The sequence below is a fragment of the Rousettus aegyptiacus genome, unplaced genomic scaffold (assembly GCF_014176215.1).
Source record: "Rousettus aegyptiacus isolate mRouAeg1 unplaced genomic scaffold, mRouAeg1.p scaffold_m13_p_10, whole genome shotgun sequence".
In the NCBI taxonomy this organism is placed as follows: domain Eukaryota; kingdom Metazoa; phylum Chordata; class Mammalia; order Chiroptera; family Pteropodidae; genus Rousettus; species Rousettus aegyptiacus.
The window spans coordinates 31,769,742-31,789,405 of NW_023416285.1; the positions used below are offsets into that span (position 1 = coordinate 31,769,742).

The 19,664-nt window shown below is 40.8% G+C and overlaps 1 protein-coding gene across 1 annotated transcript in view; it reads right to left on the reverse strand.

The window, feature by feature from the left end:
• Positions 1 to 19,664, reverse strand: part of DAPP1 (dual adaptor of phosphotyrosine and 3-phosphoinositides 1) — a 74,953-nt gene that overhangs the window by 43,177 nt on the left and 12,112 nt on the right. The window contains exon 2 of the mRNA XM_036227668.1: positions 15,400 to 15,522. The gene's annotated coding sequence lies outside the window, so the exon portion shown is untranslated. The remainder of the gene's footprint in view (positions 1 to 15,399; positions 15,523 to 19,664) is intronic.

Here is a 19,664-nt window from a genome sequence, read left to right on the forward strand (position 1 = left end):
CTGATCAAGAAGGGAAGGTTTTGGTGGTGAGACATCCAGTTGCAAGAACGAGGAGGAGCCGACATGAGAACAAAACGGCAGGCACCAAGTTTATTGTGGAGAGCACGTGCTTCTGTGCGAGGGGACTGCAAGGGCTTTATACATGTCAGAACAATAGTGGCGTTCTGCCACACACGCGTGATGCAATGAGCTGAGTCATACTTACATAAGTTACGCGCAGGTGCCCTACTACATTAATATAACATTCTAAATCTGGAGGCCTATCCTGAGCCGCAAGCCTGGATCACAGCCAGACCTGGGACCCACAAGTATGACCTCATTTTAGCTAATTACATCTGTAAAGAGTCCATTTCCGAGTAAAATCACATTCCAAGGTTTCAGGTGTAGACATGAATTTTGAGGGTAAGCTACGGAGCTCAGTATACACTGACACCTGTGAAGGGAGAGAAAGAGGAAGAAGGGGAATTAGGGACAAAGAGCTTCAGATTCAAGTTCTCCAAAGGTCTCAGTCAGGCCAACAGGGAGCCCCAGAACAAAGGTTGCCTGTTAAAGGAGTTTGTGTCAGGCAAGAACGGCCCAGCTCTAGTGCCCTCACAGCAGGTTCTGGAAAGGGCCTTAAACATAAAAATATGTTCTCTCTGTTGTTGTAAGAAATATCTGAACCTGTAGAGAAATTTTATAATAGTTTATTTGAGCCAAACTGATGTCACATGCCAGGGAATAAGATCTCAAATGCTCTGGAGAATAATAATTTTTCAGCTTCATTTATGCATTTCAGATTAAGGAAGGGACATAAGGAAGATTGCAGAAAGCAAGGCAGGGATTGGATTAAAGACAGTTAATAAAATTATGTGCTCTCTTGAGGGTTAATATCCCCTTTAAGGGGTATTACTCCTGGCATCTCAAAGGTGTGTTAACCTAGACACACAGGAACAATGGACAGGGCTCACTTAAAACCTTCCACTAAGAAATTATAGGCCTGGAGCGTGACTGCCCACCATGACCTGCTCAGTTAGAAATTTATGATCAGATCGGCCTGTGAGGTTACTTTCAAAAGAAGCCTCTTTTTTGTCCATACTTCTTTCTTTTCACCAAATAATTACGACAAAAGTAAAGGCCTTCTAGCTCTGGAGCAGTTGGGGGACTGTAGTGAGCATCTCCTGATACCCCAGGCCACTGATCTTCTCTAAAAGAAAATGTGATAGAAGAAAATATTGGTTCCCAGAGTCCAGGTACTCCAGCTGATCAGCTTCTTCTCCAGACAAACCAGACATCTGCCAGAAGCACACACCCGGCAGAAATCTTCTCAATCTTTCCTCTTTTCTCTTTCTATTTCTTCTCTTTTGTTTCTTCTCTACTGTTTTTCCACTTTTCATTTTCAATACTCAATCTTGAACTCCATTGTTAACCTTCTTTATCTAATGGGTAGGATTTGTTCCATTCACTAAGCCACTGACTTGGTTTAATTCCTTCATATTATCTTTAAGTACTTGAAGGTTCTACAGAAGCAGTACATCTGTGTAGTTCACAAAACCCATTCCAGGGAAGGTAGAAAATCAAGAGTCCCTCGCAGTAGTGGGGAAATCCTCATCTTGCATTGAGGTTCGTTAGGACTCTTATTGTGGTATGTCATCCAGAAGAGGATTCAGTCTTCCTACATTTCCTGAAGGCCATATGTACTCTTCATCATTGTGCATTCATAGTAGAGCAAAGCTCACATCCTCCAACAGCGCTACAAGAATGGAATGTCAAGGATCAAGCTCATGGCTTCTGTGGACTTTATCTCAGCTCCTACCGGTACATTCAGCAGCTTTGTTATCGAAGCAGGGACAGAGAGCATCTTGTAGATTACAAACCAAATATATGTTTAGAGCTTTCCTCCCTCTCCTCAAACTAGCCCTTCCCTTCTTTTGCTCCTCTTTGGACATGACTCATGTTTGCCTCAAGCCTCTGCAATTGTTTACCCTTTTCCTGGCTCTCTCTCCCTCCCTCCAGATTTCACATGGTTCTTTCTCAGAATTTATTCAGATGTTTTGTTCAAAGGTCACCTTCTCAGATTAAGCTTCCTAACCACTACATCTAAAATACTCCTCTTGCCCAAGGCCTGTCATTCTTATTCCCTTACTCTGCCTTAATGCTTTTCAAAGCATTCGGTGTTGGCTGTTAAAATACTATAATACTTCCATACAAGTTAGGAAATAGCCACTGCTCTGAACCCTGTCAGCATCCCCCAGTCTTCCGGCCACCCATGTTCCTTGGACACCTAAGACCTTTCCACACTCCACTAAGTGAAGGGGCCTCCAGGGCCCTGTTTCAGCACTAGGGCCAACGTTCATGTTTGTTTTGATTGTTCAGTGTCTGCAACATACCAGTTGTGCATTTCACATGTGTGTTGAACTGCAATTTCCTTGAAGCCTACAATTTAATGATTTTTAAAATAAATTTACAGAGTTATACAACTATCATCACAATTCAATTTTATAATGTTTTCATCATCCCCAAAAGATCCTTTGTACTCATTTGCAATCTAAATATTTTAGATACTGCTTCTGTTTAGCTCTACCCGAATTAATTAATAGGACATTTGCTTAGTTGTAGTAAATAAATTATATAATTTATAAATATATATTACATATATAATTATATATTCTCTCTCTCTTCCATTTTACATAATCTGTAATGTGACCTTGTCACTTTGAATCTGGCCTGGCCTTGGTGACTTACTTACCAGTACAATGTGGTGGAGGTGACACTGTATGACTTTTGAGGCTAGGACATAAAAAGCCTTGCAGCTTCTGTCTGGTCTCTTGGACCACTCAATCTCCAGACAGTCCCTGTAAGGTGTTCTCTTTTAGAATCCATGCTGAGGGAAGCCCACATCACATGGACTGTGTCATGTGCGTGCTCTGGTTGATAGTCCCAAATGAGCACGGCTCAAGTCATTTCAATCCAGGTTTCAGATACATGATTGAAGAAGCTTCCAGATAATTCCAGCCTCCAGCCATTTAAGTCACTCCTGTGGGTTTGATTTTGGCCAGCTGAGGCTTTAGACACTGAATAGCAGAGACAAGCCACCCCCTCTCTGCACCGTTTGAATTTGGGATCTAAAGAATACAGGCACATAATATAGAATGGTCGCTGTGTTATGCCAAGAAGGTTTGGATGCTTTGCTATCCTGTCATCTGGGTCACTGCCTAGAATGTAACTTCCAGGAGGCAGTGGCTTTAAATGTCTGGATACTATGTATCTGTGAAGGTTAATTTTATGTGTCAATGTGACTGGGCGAAAGGCTGCCCAGATATTTGGTCAAACATTATTCTAGATATTTCAGTGAGGGTGTTTTTGAATGGGATTAACATTAAATTGGTGGATTTTGAGGGAAAAAAATTGCTCTTCATAATTGGGTGGGCCTCATCCAATCACTTGAAGTTCTGAATAGAAAAAAAAGATCAGCCTCCCCTGAGCAAGAGAATCTCTAGAAGACTGCCCTTGGACTCCATTTATAACAGTGCCTTTCCTGATTCTATAGCAGACAGCATTCAGACGCAAACTAGAACACTGGCCTCTCCTGGGGCTCCAGCCTGCTGACCCAACCTACAGATTTAATACTTGCCCCTTGCCAGCGTCCATAATCATGTGAACCAATTTCTTACAATAAATCTTTCTCACTTCAGTAAGAGTAAGTGAGTAAGTCCTCACTTAACATTGTCGATAGGTTCTCGAAACTGGCAAAACGACATGTAAAGAAACAATAAATTTCACACAGACTGATATAAACAAGAGTTAGGTTTCTACAGTATCTTGTCAACATTATCAATAAAAATGACATTAAATGAAGTGATGTTACTTGAGGACCTATTGGTTCTGTTTCCTTGGAGAATCCTAATATGGTATCTACAGGCCCTAAAGCAGTGATTCTCGCTCAACTGGGGACAATTTTGCCCCTAGGGAATACGTGGCAGTATCTGGAGACATTTTTAGTTTCAGGACTTGGAGAGAGTACTGGCACACTAGTGTAACGTCCTGATGAACATCCTATAGTCCATAGGACACTCCTTATGACAACGTATTGCCTAGCCCCAAACACCAAAGGGCCAGTCCGGTCTTTCTCAGCACATCTTTTTCTCACTGCAAGAAGATCCTGAAATGATGATGCCATAAATCCACTAAGGGTAGCTATGTAAAGTCATCCACCTAAGGAGGGTGCTAAAATGGAATCAAAAGCCAGCCCTTCTCATCTGCTTCTGTGCACTTTACTAAACGATCCCCAAAGAGCCAGTGTGGCCCAGGGAATGGGACATGCTGAGGGAGCAGGGAATCCTGTGCACTGCAGAGCGACTTCGTGCGGAACGTGGCTGAAGGGTCTCCATAGGACCCTGGGCACAGACGGTAGAGCAGGAGAACAGGAGGGGGCTCGGTCTTCAGCACACATAAAATGGTGTTTCTGGGGACTCCCAAGAATAACTGGGGAAAATGTAAGGGATACAGGCTGAGAACCTGCTTCTTCTAAGAGGGCCCTGAGTGTAAGTGAGTAGAAATTAAGGAACATTAGCCTGGGATATTGACATTGGTCTTCCTTTGTGTCTACCATGCATTTTGTGCTAAGCCCAGCACTGGCATTCAGTCAGCTCTGCATGGTTACAGGAAGCCAGGTTTATTGGTTCATTGGTGACATTTGCCAACAGACCATGTTTAAATAACTGAAGTTTGCCCTTGAATAAGAAATACAATCACTCCCCGTGGTCATAAAGAAATAGCTCTTCCCATTGGCAGCAGGTTATATTTGTCTTTTTCAGGGGAAGAAATAACTGACATATATAACTGGATCAAGATTTAGAGATATTCTAGAAAGAGAAAGATATGGCCAACAAAGGGCAACTTAACCAGAATCCTTAAAATATAATAATGTATCTATAGATTACAATGAGTTTCCATAATCACCTTCATTCGGATATCATGAATATTATATTAGTTAGGCAAAGCAAGTTTCATGATTTTTGTTGTTTTTTTATAGACAAAAAAATGGAGGCTCAAAAATGTTAAGGAACTTTTTAGTAATTAGCAACAATGGGAAGAGAATTTGTGTGCATCAAACGATATCCAGATTAGAAAATTCTAGACACTTCATTCAGAGAGGGATATAATATAGAGAACTGGCTACAAAGATGTTGGAAGAACAAGAGGAGTAAAAGAGGAATCATGAAGCTGTAACTTCCTCTGATCTAGGCCACACTTGCTGATGAAATGAGGGGGACAATGCCACTGCTGGTCCCGGGACCCCAGGAGGACACACCTTCGTCAGTGCAGCTGAAAACTGTCACGGACGCTTCTGGAGCTTGCAACTTGCCACCATTGCTACTGGATGCATTGCAAGAGAGAGAGAGAGAGAGAGAGAGAGAGAGAGAGGTATAATTTTTTTCTCTGCTCTCTCAGTTGGCAAATTCTTTCCAGAAGATAGCTGGCAAGGGAATCAATAAAATGAATGAATAACTGGCACATAATATTTTCATTGTAGGTTCTTTCCACTATATCTTATTTTCTCCATATTAGTCAGGGTATGTTAAATTGCCACGTCAGATAGATCCAACATTTCATACATCAAACAGAGAAAGTTTAATTTTTATTCACATAACTCTTCAGCATGGAGGTTTAAGTCAGTGTGGGCAACCCTCCAACTTAGTCATTTACAAACCAGGCTGATGGTGATCATGCCATCGTTAACAGATGGATTTAAAAGTTGCTCTGTTTCATAAATACAGTCAGCACAGGGGAGCAGGTGAGGAAGGTGTTTATGGGCTGGGCCAGTAAGAGATACATATAACCACTCGCATTCTGCTGAAGACGACTTATCATGTGGCTCTACTCCACTGCGACAGAGCTCGGAAAGTGTAATCAAGCTGTGTACCAGAAAGAGACCAGAATGGATTTTTTTTTTTTTTTGTATTGCTAGTGGTGTCTGGCACACCTCCCATAAAAGTAAATATCTACTTTTAGAGCCTTCATATCAATCTGTCAAGCACAGAATAAAGACACCTGGCTTGAGAAGAGTCGTCTGAAGAACAGTTGAGGGTTTTGGTAGCTTTCTAACTTACTGTGAGACAGCCTTGAGATAGTACAGAAAAAAAATTATAATAAAGAAAAAAACACAACCCTCCCAAACAAATAAACAAACAAAAAATGTTGCTTTAGGCAACATTTGCAGAAACAAATGGCACCAACACCAAGGGAGGTCAAACTCCTGCTCCTTCCTCCCGATGACACCATAGGTTGTTTTTGGTATCTATTTTTTTTTTGTCTGCCACTCTGGAAAACACTTTAGTTTGCTTTTTAATATGAGAGTTTCATAGGCATGCAACCTTATAAAAACCAGTGCTTCTTTATGTAGTTTTCAGTAAAAAATAAGTTCAAAAAGGTGACTGTCTATATGAGAAAATGACTTGAAGAGAAATTCCTAAATGAGAAAATGCAAATGCAAAATCCCACTGATAACCTAAGAAGTATAAATCATATTAGCAATGAGAAATTTTTTTGCTTATCAAATTAGCAAAAATAAAATAAATAAGTAACCCTCTCTCCCCTCCATCCCCAAAACTCCCTTGATAATGCTCAATGTTAGTGGGGTCTATAGTGATCAGCATACTCTTACTCTGCTCTGGGTGTGAAAATTGGCCATTTAGCAGTATAATTTCTCAGGCTTTTATAAGAAATGCAAAATTCCATTCTTTTGGAATTTTGACCAAAATAATTACACAAATACGATGTTTATATAGTAATCTTCACCATTATATTATCTTACGAAAGTGGAAACAGCCTAAATGTATAACATTAACAGAATAGTTAAGAAATGTATGACACAACCATAGAGTGGATTATTACGCAGCCTTTTAATATGTGATTTGTTAAGGGTCTTTAGTATAAGTATACAAATAATTTCAAGCATGGAAAGAAAAAATCGATAGAAGAAAGAAGTGCCAAAAAATGCTGCAAGCAGCTCTGAATAGTGAAATTATGGACAACTTTCTAATGCTTCTTTGTGTTGTTTCTGTATCTTCTAACTTATAAAATAGCACTTTGAAATTAGGAGACATGAAGTAGGAAACCTATTTTTAAAAAACTAGAAAGGAGTATGGCTCTTAGTCACATCACATTTAACCAGAGTCCAGACAGTGCAGGAAGTAGGGTTTGGGGTGGGGAGGAAGGGGGAGCGAGGGTGGTCTGCCCTGCTGGAGGAGTGTTATCACTGACCTTGCTCGGAACTGCTGGTGTGTGGTGATAATAAAAGCAGACTGACTTATCATTCCTCTGGGGTTTATTATTGTTTCTCAATGCTTATTGGCTATTCTTGGGGTTCCGTTGCTCCTGACCCTCCTTTACCTCACCTTCGTAGCGACTGGTAAAAAGATTCTTTTTAACTCGGAGAGAGTGGGACCTTTTGGAAATGATCATGTGGTGTTGCAGAAGCTATCGCACACACGTGGTGCATATTACGCTTTTCGTTGACGACGGAGCCCACTGGCGTTTCATCAAACACCTCTTGTCACAGTGAATCAACATGCTTTGAGACACAGTAGTGTCTGTGCATTATTCCAATCGTTTTAAGAAAGCACATGTATGTGTGGTTTCAGAAGAGTGCTTTGGCATGTGTCCTAATTTCCTAGAACTGCAGTACGGCTTTATTACCAAGTAATGCAAACAAGAGTAAGTGAGTGATATTATGCTCCCTTCTGCAAAGCCTGTACTTCAGCACTCACTTTACCATTTTAAGACACTGTGGCTTAAAAATATGCAAACATCTGCATTTGAGGGTTAGTGTGACAGGTGCTGTTTGCGCTGGTGAAGAGAGGCACCAACTGTATGGAAAGGTCGTGCTTAATCGTCTTGGCAGTGATTTCTGAATAACGAAAGCACGTTCTGAAATGAAACCTCGAACACAGCAGCTTTTGTTATTAAGTTTGTAAGAGTAGCTGCTAACTCGAAAAAAAAAAAGTATGGATGGTTTCATACTTTCGGATCTTGTGTGTTCATTTAAACCCTTCTTGTCTTCTGGGTCTGACTTCATTTGAAAAGATCGCTGTACTAACCAATACGTGCGAATGACAAATAGCAAAAATAATTTGACCAGCAGGGCCAGCTGATATATTTCTGAGATATTCTCCCTTCCCAGGAGGTGCCAGGGTGGAATCAGGTTATGAAAATGGGTCAGCCTTGAAATTACCCTTAATCATGAGGGTGTGTGTGGGGGGGGGGCGGGGCAGGGAGGCAGCGGGAAGGGAGCAGCTCAGCTAAAATTCCAAAACCTTTTGCTCCATCTTAGGGCGGAAATTAAGAAATAGAGAAGGTCTTAGATCTTTATATGGAGAGCATCTCAGAGAGAATCTACTCCAACTCCTCTGTTTAACAAGTTGGGCAAATAATGGAGCACTTACTGAAGGTCCCGCCCGCACCTGCTCAGTGGCGGAGCCGAGATCTGACTCAGCTCCCTATTCTGTCCTTGCTGATCCCAGCGATACAAAAATCCGAAAATTTTAGTACTTTGGAAAAATCACAAAGCGTTTTCTAAACTAGAATTAAATTAATAGAGAACTTGAACCTCGGATATATATCATTTGTCCATTTGGGGCCTGTGTGAAATAAACTCCCTAAGAGTCAAAACGGCGGTTTACATATCCTTATATAACTTTATTTGAAGTTGCATCCAAATATATATATACACACACGTATACGTGTGTGTGTGTGTATCTTACAATAGCCCTAGAATCTATGAGAGTTGACTTTATAGGAAATACAATTTTACTCTTGTCAGTGGTGGGTTTAGTTTACAGATCGCCCTGCAGTCCAGTGGATTCTGCAACGTCTCTCACTTCCACTTCTAACAGGCGGGACTTCTGTGATGAGGATATGCTGCCACTAGGTGGCAGTCATGCTGCATTGGTTTAGGGGCCTTGACTTTTACCTGGAGTGGAAATTAGGTCTATTGCTTTTCCCTCCTACTTTCTATAAAAGCATAGCTCTTTTCTAAAGAAGAGGAATTTAAGCAATCTCACCCAACACCATATTTATGGAAGATACATTTAAAACCAAACTATTAAGATGATTCGGGTATAATTCATGACCTTTCTTACCAAATTTTAAAAGCTTCAATTATTTTTTCTACAATTTAATTTAATTTATTTCAATATTATTTTTATATATATTTTATATTTATATTTATTTTTATATTTTTAATATTATTTTTGTATTATTTTATACTAGTTTCTGGTGTACAGAATAGTGGTTAGACATTTATATAATTAATGAAGTGATCCGCCCAAGCAGTCTAGTACCCACCAGGCACTATATATAGTCATTGCAATATTGTTGACTATATTCCTATGCTGTACTTTACATCCTGTCACTGTTTTGTAACTACCAATTGGTATTTTTTGATTCCTTCACCTTTCTCACCCAGCCCTACAACTGCTCTGCCATCTGGCAATCACCAGTTTATTCTCTGTATCTATGAGTCTGTTTTCATTTTGTTTATTTTGTTCTTTAGATTCCATATGTAAGTGAAATCATATGGTATTTGTCTTTCTCTGTCTGACTTATCATTTGGCATAATATCCTCTAGATCCATCCATATTGTTGTGAATGGTAAGATTTCATGTTTTTACGGCAGATTAATATTTCATTGTATATATGCGCCACTACTCTTTTTTTACATTCCCATGACTATTTTGTAACTACCAATTTGTATTTTTTAATCCATTCCTCCTTTTCACCCACTTCCCAATACCACAACCTCTTTATCCAACCCTCTATTGATGGACACTTAGGTTGCTTCTGTATCTTGGCTACTCTAAATAACGCTTCAGTGAACACCAAGGTGTGTATATCTTTTTGAATTAGTGGTTTTGGTTTTCTTTGGATAAATATCCAGAAGAGCAATTGCTAGGTCATAAGGTAGTTCAATTTTTAATTTTTTGAGGAACCCCCAAACTGTTTTCCATAGTGTACCAATCTGCAATCTCATCAACAGTGCACAAAGATTCTTATTTCTGCACATCCTTGCCAACACTTGTTTTTTTTATTTATTGATGAAAGCCATTCTGACAGGTGTGAGGTGATATCTTATTGTCATTCTAATTTGCATTTCTCTGATGATTAGTGATGCTTAGCATCTTTTCATACGTCTTTTGACCATCTGTATGCCCTGGTTGCAGAAATGCCTATTTAGGTCCTTTGTTCATTTTTAAATTAGATTGTTTTTCTTTTTTTTTCTTTTCTTTTTTCTTTTTTTGTGGTGTTGTTTGCATAAGTTCTTTATACGTTTTGGATATTAACCCCTTAACAGATGTGTCAGAGGCAAATGTCTTCTCCCATTCAGTGAGTTGCTTTTTTGTTTTGCTGAAGGTTTCCTTTGCTTTACAAAGCTTTTCAATTTGATTTAGTCCCATTTGTTTATTTTTTTCTTTTGTTTGCCTTGCCCAAGAAGATATATAAAAGCTTCAATTCTTAATTCCTCACTCTCTTCCCTTTAAAGCTTTGGGAACTTTACCAAAAAGATTTAAATGAGTAAAAAGTGATTTGAATGCAAAACTTCAATTTTATAGCTAAAAATGATTTTTTTCCCCCTGAATTGCAATATATTTTAAGCACTTTCTTCCTCCTTTAGTAAATACAACTCTTCAAAGCATTTCATTCTTCATTTACAATAAGGAAGGCAGGCAACTATTAACTGCTATAGTAGAACACTTTTCCTGTAATGGTGACTGGAAATAGTCAACTTCAGGGTTTTTGGTCTCACAGTGAAAGCAGTTTGAGAACAGCCCCTTATCTGCAGGAAACATGATTTGGCCACAGTACCAATTTTGAAATAGGTGAAATTTGTCACTGATCCTTCCTGGACCATGAGTCTGAGGTTTCTCTGTTAATCATTGGACTGGGCAAGGAACAAAATGCATAAATAATTGTAAAAAGAAGTCTCCCTTAAAATGTACATGTGTTTTATTTTGGTTCATTTTTTTTGTCTGCATATAGGGGATTATTACCAAGGTGAATTTTTTTCCAGAGGGTTAAATGGAGAGAGGAAGCCAGAGGAAAGGCAGAATTACTAGGAATGAGAAGAGGGTTTTAGAAAAAAATAATGTGAACAGATCAAGGAAAATAAAGGGGTCCCTGGCTAAGCTGGTGAAATAGGTGTCCAAACAATAGTATACCAGAAGCAAAAAGAATGAACTACCCCGAAGGGGATTTAATAATTAGAAGGCCACGTAGGAACAAAAGTTAATGGCTCCAGAAAGAAGACCTGGAGTCAGGGAGCTTGGACACTGGGAAACTGAAGGCCAAGCTCTGGCATAAAGAGACCCCCTGCAGCGTGGTCCACAGACCTACAGCCTCAAAATCGTGGCTAGGCTGGCCCCTAATGGATGCCCCAGGTATTTCTCATGCCTGCAAAGTCTGAGGACCACTGGAGACTGCAGACCAAGAGTGAAGTGGTGATAGATTTTTGGGCTTCTGGGTAGATGATGAGTGCTATAGGTCTGAGCCAAGAAAACTGAGCATCTGCTGCCCTAATCAGCTACACAGGTTTGTAGCAGTCCTTTCACACAAAAGAAGGTTTAGTCATTGCCTCGAATCGTCTGTGTGCTGGTCGGCGGTGGGCTGGGTAGAGAGAGAAAAGAGAAATCCCAGAAACAAGAAAGACCAGGACCTTTTCATGCTTGCATTGTGGCGGGGAAGTAAACTCAACTTCTCTTGTCCCATGTCTCTTGGCTGCAGCTCAGTTGAGATGCAACTATGCTATTGTCACGGCTTGGTGGCTCTCCCATGGAGATCCCCTGACAAAGCCCTCTTACGGGTCACCAGCGCTCAGCATTACTGATGATTCTAAGGCCTTGGGGTCCCACAGGCGGGAACATGAACTTTACCTAGATCTACGGTTCAAACACATATATATCTGACAGAGGGGGCAGAAAGGAAAGGGACGGAAGCGGGACTTTAGGGAATGATGAAAGTTTCCTTAGGTCCAAGTACAGGCAGGTGTCAGTGGCTGTCCTTGACCTCAACTCAGCCAAAACCCTCTTACCCTCTAGCACCTTCATGCTTCCTGGCTAAGTCAAGTCCCTTCACTCTTCTGGGGGCACCCATTCCTTTAATCAGAAAAATCACTCCAGGCTCCCCCATCCCACATTCTGTGGCAAATACAGTGATCTCTCTAAGGTTTCTATGAATTCTGGGGACTCACACTCTCAAAGTTACTGTTCTACCCACTTCTGGCTTCCACTAAAATCTAGGTCACGTAGCCAGCTGGTGGTGGGCCTTCTAAGACGAAGTGATGTCTTTTCTCACCACACCGCCTGACTTTAGGCTAGACATAGTCCTCTAACCTCAGCTCTCTTGCCAAAGAGTTGGAGACAGTGGACTTTACTAAAGGTTTGCTTGGAGAAATGGAGGGAGCCTCCTACTATGGCTCAGCTCAGAAAAAGTTAATAACAAAAACAAAAACAAAACACTTCTTATTCAATGGTGGATAGACTCCCTATGCTGAATTTCTTCTTCAACACCTCCACACCCTGGAACCAGCTTTGCCCTCTGGCCATGAATTCCCACCACCTTGCACAGGCCTCTTCCTTCTCCCAATCCTCTGGTTCCCTGAGCCCTCTCTCCAGAAAAGCGGTGGCCACTTGGGAAATGATCTCACTGGAAAGGGCAGAATTTTAGAGACCACTAAACAGATGGCAAAGAGCTCCAGGTGACAGCAGCCTGGAGTGCAGCTGCTCTGGGACTTGGAAGTCTGGACTGTGTCCTCTTTCTCTGCAGGAGGTTGGAGACTGTGTCCACATCAGCATTAAAGCTCTAGAGACCTGAGGCAGAGGTGGTCCCCAAACAGCAGCAGCTGGGGCAGAGGGAGAGCAGAGCAGCAGGTAGAGGCCCAAGTGTCTGCAAGATACTCCCCTCCCCTCTGGACAGACACCAGCATAGGGAGTGACTGAGATATGGCCATTGGCAAGTAGAGGGTATTGACCCAGCAAACATAAGGACAAACTGGTAAAGTGACTTTGCTTAGGGCTGACAAGCTGTTGGGAACATTCAGGTAAATCCACCAAGAAATAGAACGGGGTGCAGTCTCTGGTATCCTTATATCCTCTTTCAACATCCAGAAACAATCCATTGTCTGTCTAACATCCACACCCAAAATAAATCAATCTATACAAAAATGAGATTGGGCGCCTCTAACACTTTACTGTTCACACACATCATCTAGGGACCTTGCTAAAATACAGATTCTGACCCAGAAGGTCTGGGGTGGAGCCTGGGAAGCTTCATTTATAACAAGTACCCCGGTGCGATAAGGGTGATCCGCGGTGCAGTTTGAGAAGCAAGGGTGTAAGCAACCTGCCATTCTCCTTGCCTTCCCCCCAGCCCCTACACTTACAAACGATGACAAAAAATAGTCACTCAGGGAAAAAGGCTATTCTTAGCCCAAAGGCTGGATGTTCATGGTAGATTATAGGATCTAAGTTAAAACGGGGGTGGTGGAAGGGGCGTGGGGTGGCAGTCCTCAGGCTCCTTCGTGGATGTCCTGAAGGAGAAAATCTTTTATCCTTGTTGGACTGGGCCAGGAACGAAATGCATAAATAATTCCCTACTCCAAAGCTTGTCCTTCTTAGAGGCTTGACTTCATTTTGTCTCCTTATTGCCGTCGCTCACCAGTCAGTGACTGTCTCTTATGAAGTGGCTCACCAGGACTTTAGCAGGGATTTTTGGATTCTGCACTTGACCTTTTAATAATAGAATGAAAAGCTTGGACCGTTTGCAGGAAATGAGGTAGGGAGATTATTTTGGGGGACTCCTTGATGCCCCTAAATCAGCTTTAAGAGGCAGTGCTGCATGCTCTTTCCTTTATTCAGGTCTCCTTCTAAGCACTCAGGAAAATATAACAAGATATCACAGCAAACCTTTGCCCCAGGGTGTTTGTTGTGGCATTAGCTGTGGCAGCTGCACTCAGTCCCAAAGTGACATGTATGTTTAATCCCTGCCAGCATGTCAGTCCACCCATCCAGCTCTTCTTTTATACAGCCTTTTGCAGAGCAGCTCCCCAAAGAGTTATAATTAGAATTTTAAAAGCACATAAACAAAATTCAAGCCATACAAGCTTACCCGCCAGGCCTCAGGAAAGCAAAATGTCTCAGGAAAAAATTCTTTTTAGAAGAGTTTATAGGAACAAAAAGCAAAGAAGTAGAAATGGATTAAAACAAAAACAGTCAAACAAAATAGGGCGCATTGGTGGCACAAAATAAAGCTCTTTGTTTGTTGAGGACTATATTTAAATGCAGGAATTTGGGTGGCAAGAGTGGCTTTGATGAGCTGGGAAACTCGCCTTTTAGGTTGTGTTTCTCAGGACAAATCTTTTAGCAGTGGACTGGTCCACATGCGTCCAATAGCTAATTGACTAAGAGTTCAATGAACATTGGGTAGTTGCTAGATGGGGGAAGCAGGGAATGAGGGAAGCGTCGATATGGCTTCTGCTTTTGAGGAAGAGGAGAAGGCACATGAAAATATGTAAGACTGCAAATGGTGAACGTATAAACAAGGAGCCCTTTCGTTGCAGCCCAGCTACTTTAATGGCGTGCTGCCTTAATGCGAGACTCAGCTTCTAGCAAGGAAGAAAACTCATAAGTCTTTAAATTGGGAGTCAAATTTAAAAATCAGGGGACGTTTGAAATGCCAATTAAGAAGAAGATCTTCTCTGGTATTTCTGTTAGTCATAAAATGAGTTACTCTCTGTGGATTATTCCATGGAACCTCCGCCATTTGCAAAGCTGTTACCACTGGGGCCAATCGGAGTTCGGAGAGAGAGGGATAACGATGCAGAAGCTCGTGAGCATCTTTCCTTGGTTTTTCCTCATAGACACAGTGAAGAATCACAAGTCAATGAAATTTAGAAAAGGTTTATGAAAAGTATATATTAGAAAGACAAAGAACGCCCCAAGGAGGCACATGGTCCCAGTGAAGAGCTGTAACAGAGGACGGTAACCATAATATCTAACAGTAAGTGGCCACAAAAAGGCCACAAAGGCCACAAAAAAGGCCCAGAAGTGGAATATCTGTCTTATGTTTGGGCCATGATGGGTGGTTCCAAAGGCATTCTTAGATGATTGACATATGAGGTCATTTTGATTGACACCTGGCTGCTATATGACTCTGCTTAGTGCGCATGTGCGTACCCAGCATTCCACCAGCATTGGGATGTTCTTTGGGCAATCTCTAGGCTGGGCCCCTGTTCTTCTGTTTCCCCTGCCGCTCATGTCTGACTAGCTATCTAGTAAAATGAATGCTGTCCCTGGTACTCTGTACCCCATACCAAATCACGCTTTACAAAAGTGGGTTAGATGCAGTAAAAGCAACTGCGATTACCTGAATTGTTCCAGATGATTCCTGAGATGCTAAACCAGATCCCTTAACGTTGTACCGATGGTATCACGAGCCAGGTCCTTTGATAACCACTCTGCACTGTTCCCTCATCTGATCTTGCAGCATCTGTATGAAGAGGGTTTGGTATCATTATTTCTGAGGTAGAAACGTATGACTTGAGGCTTTCATATGGAAACAGAAGTAAGGAGTGAACCCGTGATTCAAACTCTGGGTCTATCTGGCTTCAAAGCCCCTGCTCATACCCACTGTGTATTATCACCCCTCCCCCTCTGCACCCAAGGAGGTCAGAGGCCCCTCGTGGGACTGAGGCCTCCAGGCTGCAAACACACAACTCTAAGACCTGGGGCGGAGAGGAATTACAGATTGCCAAATACATTTCTCAGGCTTTTACAAAACAGAGATGACTGTAAAGAAAAAATGAAATAGATGTCTGTTGGAAATTTTAAGAAGAAAGTCAACTTTCGAAATCACTCCCCAGCGACTCACTGAATGTATGTCTGATTTCTCAAATATAACCAGCTCTTCTTCCTTCCCCTCCCCACTACCTCATTTCATCCTGAATTTTAAAAGGACAAGACAATCAACACTTGGAGTTCAACTCATTAAAGGTCTATTTTTAGAAGAGGTTTAAGAGAACTATGCAACCCACCTGTGGTAATTAAGGGTCCTCGAGGGCTCTTGTGTAAGCCCCTGGAGCTGGCACCCTGAGCACTGGCTGTTGTCCAGTTTGGGTCACTATATTTAGCTGATGAAAAAAAATCTCTCCTGTGGTTGAACCTGAGGCCATGTTTTAATCTCTTGTGAGTTCACATGTGGGGCGACCCATCTCTTGGGGACTGCACCTTCTGAACCTGGCTCTGCCATTCCTCTGTTATGAGTTTTCAGAGGGCTAACTCATTGAATCCCTGGAACTCGGCCTGACCACCTATTATAGGATGGAGTGATTCATGGACACCTGCCATGAAAAATAGTTAATTACTGGAAAGGACTCTAGAAGTCTGGAGCACTACGTGTCATCAGTGTCTTCCAGCCGTGGTGGATGGGAAGTAACACGTACAGATGGTATTTTTCCACCGAGTATAGGACCTGGTAGAGCTGTCAGATTTAGACGAGATTTCGCATGAGAGGCACGAGTTGGGGATGAGGAGGCCTGGACAGACAGGACTGAATTTGAGACAATGTTCCAAGGCCCTGAGAAAGGGGCTGAACTTTCCATTCCTAAAGCCACAGTGACCCTGCATCTTGAGACTTTGCATCACGGTGAGATGTAACTGCCTAAAGTCATTCTCATTGGAAGCAAGAAGGTATTTTTACGAAGAGTGCTATTGTTTGTTTTCCCGTGCTTGGAAAGTTTGTATCCTGAGAATGTTTGGTTTTAGTACCCACACAGGGATAAAACTAAGTCTCGTTAAAACATTTTTGTTATATATATTTGTTAATTTATTTTGTAAGAGAAATAGCCACACACACACTTTAACCCCTTGTTGACTTTGTGGAAACCACTTAAAAATCAAAAAGTGGTATAGTGAATTTCCTAAACACATTTTTCCTTTTAGATGGTGTTTTTATCTTCCTTAAACTGTAAGGCAATTATATAATATAGGAATCGGGAATTCTTTATGATAAAGATTGTCTCTTACATGTCAGGTTTGTGCAAGTGTTCTCTAGTAAGTAGAGGCAAACCTCAAACACACATAAGGTATTCGTATGCACACGTGTGCATACACATACTTATAATTGCCCAGGAATCCTAGATGTGAATGCTTCTTTGCAGGGAATATGTATCATAAAATGTCACTTGGGTCAACATACTGCTAAAGTATAACTGCAAATGATCTCATCAAAATTCCCACATATAACATTTGCTTTATATTTTCATTTTTGCTATTCAAGAATACATTTTTCAAAATTATGTTTTACAAAAGTGTTTTGCAAGCAGTAAAAGCAAATGTTATTATCTAAATTATTTCAGATGATAATCTAGATGCTAGGCAAGATCACTTAAAGGTATTCCAATGATCTGAATCTTTTTAAAGTTTTAACCAATAAAAATTTTAACAATTACTCTAGAAGTACATGAAGGTATTAGTTTTATTACCGGGGGAATTTGAAATTCTTCAGCACATTTTCTATCTAACTGTTTTCCTTCCAGTTACTTTTGAATGAGTTGTTTGGTCAAAGCTGGCTGTCCCTTCTTTTCTCTAGGCAAGGTGTGCTGACTGCCCAGAGGAGATGTGATCTTGGAGTGCCATGTCTTTGGAACTCTCCAAATCATAAGTGAAATCCTCCCTCAGAATCTTTGAGAAAGAGGATATCTGAAGATTGGAGTCAAGGAAGCATAACTTATTATTATAGGTCAAAGGTAATCGCTTAGGTAAATAAAAGCCTTGAACAAAATTAAAATATGTAAATGTCATCCTGGTCCATCAGGCCGAAGGCCTGGTCTCACTCTTAACAGACAAGTGATTGTGTCCTTCATAGCTCTGTTACAAGATTTCCTGTAATGTTTTCCTCAGTTCTCTGTTGAAGTATTCTAGATGAGATTTGATCTCTGAGAATATTTTCCATCTTCTTGTCTTCAGTTTGGAAGATTCACTGGAACTGAAGCTTACATTTCTCTTATAGATAACTTTCCAAACAAATACATGAATAAAAACAAACAGAAGAGACAAGGTAAAGGGGGTCAAATATGGGAGGGGGGGGGCGGTTGGAGAAGGGTGAAATGGGTAAAGGGGATCGAATATATGGTAGCTGAAGGAAACTGGACTTTGAGTAGTAATCGCACAATAGAATAAATAGATGTCAAATTATAATGTACATCTGAAAATTATATAATTGTATTAACCAATGTTACTCCAATAAACTTAAAAAAAAAAGAGAGAGAACAAAAGATCACCCTGAATGTTCATGAGTACCTGAAACAGGAGTCAGCGCCTGTGTCAAATGCTATGAGAGAACATCAAGTGAGCATTTCTAATTACCATTGGATGATCCTACCTTGATGCCCACCAGGCAGCTTAATATCAAATGTGCCCCCCAGTGGCTTTCCTCATAAACTGTTTTTTGTTGTTTCCCCTTCCTCATGTGAAAATATCACTGCCCTCCCACTTACTGGATTTGAAGTCAGAGCCTTTGACAGTTTTAGTCTCATAATAGCTAATTGTGGTCTGGGAAGATTAGAAGGTCTTAAGTTTATTTGTGAAAGTTTAAGTTTATTTGTGAAATAGAAATAGGTTGAGGTCCTATTCCATGAGATGGGATGCTCATGAAAAGTATGGTAGAAGATGGCAGGCAAACCTCAACTCAAATTAAAAGATTTGGATCCATCCTGTGTTCCTCCCTGGATCATGGTCCACATTTCGAATTTACCTCTTTTTATCCATTTTTACTCTTTCTGGACCTGATGAGGCCTTCATCGTCTCAATTTAGGAATATGGTGATTGCTGTTTCTAACCAGCCTTAAAAAAAATCTCTAGTTCAGTTTCTCAAAAAATTAAAAATAGAACTTATGATCCAGAAATTCCACTTCTGGGTGTTTATCTGAAGAAATCAACAACGCTAATTCAAAAAGATGTATGCACCCCTATGTTCACTGAAGCATCATTTACAATAGCCAAGATATAGAAGCAACCTAAGTGCCCATTAATGGAGGATTGGATGAAGAAGTTGTGGTAATATGTACAATGAACTACTACTCAGCCATAAAAAAGAATGAAATCTTACCATTTGTGACAACATGATTGGACCTGGAGGGTATTATGCTAAGTGAAATAAGCCAGACAGAGAAAGACAAATAACATATGATCTCACTCATATGTGGAATCTAAAGAACAAAATTAACAAACAAAATAGGAACAAATCCATAGATAGAACAAACCAATGGTTGCCAGATGGGAGGGAGTTGGGAACTGGGCGAAAAAAGGTGAAGGGATTAAGAAGTACAAATTGGCAGTTACAAAATAGTCATAGGATGTAAAGTACAGCACAGAGAATGTAGTCAACAATATTGTAATGACTATGTATGGTGCCAGGTGGGTACTAGACTTATTGGGGGGATCACTTCGTAAATTATATTAATGTCTAAATACTATGCTGTACACGTGAAACTAATATAAAACAATATTGAATGTCAGCTGTAGTTGGAAAATAAAAATATATATCTCTCTCTCTAGTTCATCATTCACATTCCTGGTAGCATATATAGGGGAGGGAAAACATTATTTTTCTTCTACTATCTTAGGTTCATT